Source organism: Quercus suber, unplaced genomic scaffold (assembly GCF_002906115.3).
Source record: "Quercus suber isolate HL8 unplaced genomic scaffold, Cork oak 2.0 scaffold_373, whole genome shotgun sequence".
NCBI classification, from domain to species: domain Eukaryota; kingdom Viridiplantae; phylum Streptophyta; class Magnoliopsida; order Fagales; family Fagaceae; genus Quercus; species Quercus suber.
Genome location: NW_027069825.1, coordinates 71,908 through 75,985, shown reverse-complemented (window position 1 = coordinate 75,985; position 4,078 = coordinate 71,908).

Here is a 4,078-nt window from a genome sequence, read left to right as displayed (position 1 = left end):
TATTTGGTGGCTCTAATTATACGTACTAAAAAGTTCGTATGAAAGTCTTTTTGCAGGCTCTAGGTGAACAGGTATGGCAAGCTGTTGAAGTTGGCTAGATTATGCCTAAAGAAGCATCGGTGGATTAGGATGAAGAAACAATCAAAGTGGCAAATTTCAACAGTAGGGCTTTGAATGCTTTGTTTTGTGGGGTGACCAATGAGGAATTTAAGAGAATATCATCCACAGAAGTTGCCAAAGAAGCATGGATCATTCTTAAGTCCACCTATGAAGGTACCAAGGCAGTAAAGACTGTGAAGTTTCAAAGACTCACTAGTAGTTTTGAAGAAATAAAGATGGAGGAGGATGAGACCTTTGATGAGTTCTATGCCAAACTCAATGATATTGTGAAGCTTTCAACCTTGGAGAATCTATAGCAGAATCCAAAATTGTTAGGAAAATCCTTAGGTCCTTACCCGAAAGATTCCATGCCAAGATCACTACCATTAAAGAAGTAAAGGAAATTGATAAAATTCCTTTGACTGAGCTTGTAGGGAGCCTTCAAACCTATGAGATGGGATTAGGCTCAATGGAAAAATGTGGAAAGAGCAAAAACTTAGCTCTTAAGGGTATAGAGGAAGAGATTGAGGACTCTGAAGATGAAGATGAAAGTAATGATGAGGATGAGGATCTAACCTTCATAATTGATGAGATTATCAAGTTTCTTCAGTTTAGGAAAAAGGATAACGGCAAACCTTTTAGGAAATCTAAATCCTCAAGGAAGGGCAAGAATGAGAAACCCCTTATCCAATGCCATGAGTGTAAAAGTTTTAGTCATATGAAGATAGAGTGCCCAAACTTCCTCATGAAGAAAAAGACCTAGAAGTCAAAAGGTAAAGGGTTAGTTGTTACCTAGAGTGATACTGAGGATGACTCTTCTAATGAGTTTGTGGATGAATGTCGTCATGTTATGACCTTTGTTGCCAGAACCGATAAGGTGATTGTGGAGAGTGCTAGTGACAGTGAAGATTCTTCTGCTAATGAAGTATCTAAGAAGATGACCCTTCAGGAAGCCTATGATAAGCTATGCACTGAATTTATAAAATCTGAAAAAACTTCTCATCTTTGTAGAAAAGAGCTTAATGAGGTAAAAACTGAAAAAGCTTATTTATTAGTCAAACTAGATGAGACTACAAGGTTAGTTGAGACTCTTGTTGTGGAGAACATCTCATTAAAATAGAAGGTCAAGAATTTTGAGGTTGAACTTAGTCAAGCTAGACATCAAATAGAGAGGATGTCTAGTGCAAAGTTTGATGAGGTATTGAGTGCTCAAAAGCCTAGTTCTAATAAGACTAGCTTAGGATATGCTGTTTCCTCTAGCCCCTCCTTTTCCACGGCTTCAGGATCAAAAACTGTCTTTGTACCCCAATTTGAGGAAGGTAATAAAGGTATGAAATTCAAAATTGATTTGTCTAATTCTAAATCCTTTATTAAACCTCATGTTTGTCACCATTGTGGTGTTTCTGAACACATTCGTCCTAATTGCTTTAAGTTATATCCTCATAAGCAATTGTTCAAATGGTCACAAGTTTCCTCTTAAGGACCTACACATTTGTTTGGAGAGTTATTAAAAGTTTTGAGCTTTTTAACTCAATTTCAGGAAAATTCTAATTCTTCTATGTCCTTTAGTAGACATACTAGGACACGTGCCTTTTCATCTTCACGGCTAAAGACTCGTGCTGTGTGGGTGAGAAAGGAGCCTAAGACTTAATTTTCTTTTCTGTTTGTCCTCTGCTTTAATTTTTTCTATCTAAAGTAGGACTCTTTTTGCTTGATTTCTTATTTGTTTTTGGAATCATGCTTTCATGCATCTGCACATTTCTATCATGCCTTCATGCATATGCATCTTTCTTTTTGCTCTCATGTTGTTTGTCTGTATTTGTTTGGTTGTTTAGTTTTTATTTTGTTTTGTTTTCAAAGTAAAAATAAAAAGGAAAAATCAGAAAAATACAAAAACAGTGTGTGTTTTGTGTACATTGGTACTTGTGTACCTTGGATGACCATTGAAACAAAATTTTCTAAACTTTGTATCTTTTGTAGATTAGATGAGCATCTCTATACACAACTAAGTAAGTGAGCTTTGTGGCTTATGTTTGTGATGAGTAAGATTAAGTAATCTCTTGTACTTAACACTTATATCATTCTTTTTGTCGGGTAGGACTAGAAAATCTTAAGAGAAATGCATAAATAACCATCTCACCATTGTTGCCTACCAATCACGAAACATTTTTATGTTTCAACATAGTAAAAGTGTGATGTCAATGACATTTGTGTGCTTCGGCATAACAAAATTGGAATGTCAAATATCATTGGGTATTTCTTTTCTTTCTCTTATATGCCCATGCATGATATGCTAAATAAAAGAAAAAATATGCAAAGAAAAATAAAAAGCAAAAAGATAAAAAATGCTTTAAATATGATTGCAAGCGTGTATTCTAGGAGATGTGAGAGTTATAAGATGTACCTCGAAGATGATAGTCCTTATCAAACAGTTATGATTGTGTGTGAGTTAAAGTGATTTACTCATATCTTAAATCGTCATAACATGTAGACGCTTATGCAATTTTGCGATGTTTTTCACACACAACACGTAATATTCTTTGCTACTCTTGATACATATGCAGGTACAATGTGATTTAGCCGTCACAAGGTTTTACATGTGTTTATGTATGCTCACTAAACTTTCTTGACTTGTTTTTGAAATATAAAATTGATTAAACTTGTTTAGTGTGTGTGTGTGTGTGTTTTGCGATCTATGTACTTAACATTTTTCTTGTTGAGAGATTTTTTTTTTCATATGTTTTGCATCTTTCTATTATCTTGTCATCCATAGTATCTTGTTTCATTACATTCATTCATTTATATGGATTTCTTGTGCCCCCTTGATCATCTTTATGTTTATCGGGTGAAACTTTCTAGCTTTTTGTACCCTTTGTTAATCATGACAAAAAAGGAGAGAAATTGTGGTTTCTTTTTAAGATTCTACATGTTAGGAAGAGAAATACATGCCTCTGTAAGGAGGAGATGTGTTTCATCCTATTAGGGGGAGTGCTTACTTCCTTCTTCTTGTACATTGGGTCTTGTAACCATTATTGACATACATTGTGCTTCTCGTTGATATATATATATATATATATATATATGATAGGCCACAAACTGAATGACCCATTATGATTAAACCAATTAATTAATTAGCCAAGTTATTAATTAATCAACTTATCATGTAATTGCATGGAAACACAAACAAATCATTAAAAACTAAATATGCAGCGAAAATTAAATGACACGGTGATTTGTTTACGAATGGGGAAAAACCTCATGGCAAAAACCCCATCGGGTGATTTTCAGGTCACCACTTCTGAAACTCCACTATTATCAAATCAAGCGGTTACAAGTAAAGGAATCCCAAGTACCTTACCAACCTACAGTTGAACCCTTACCCCAATACCCAATTGGACTTGATCTGTAGTGACAGTTCCCACCTTTGATGCATGGCTCCAAAGTACGTGACTAACCAATGCGCGGATCCCAGTATGCGACTTCAAAACACCAACTTAAGGAAGAGAGGTTGGCTGCAAAGTTCTTCAGTTCATCCTACACGATGAAGATCAGGAAGATGCTTGGTCATAAAATCCTTTGGTGCAAATACAAAACAACTTCTTCAGAGAAGATGAACTAGGTCAAGAACTTCGTCTTTTGATCATAATTTGTTTGAACAGAGATTGCTTAATGCTTTTGCAGCTTGTGTCATCCTTGACGGACCTTAAAACAATCCGTTTATATGTTTAGGGTTTGGAGAACAGAAGGCCCAAAAGCATATTCACGGATCCCAAGAAAATCAGATCAAAAAATATGAAATTATAAATCTTGACAGATAGCAGGTGTCGAGGTAGTTATCGAGCAGGTGTCGAGCTTTAATGAATCGCACTTCAGCTTGATTTTTCTTGGACAGACTTGATGACTTCAACACTTGAACTTGAAAACTTATTTCTTGAAGTATTAAAAACACCTAAAACTATCCAATTACAAGTAGAGTGCG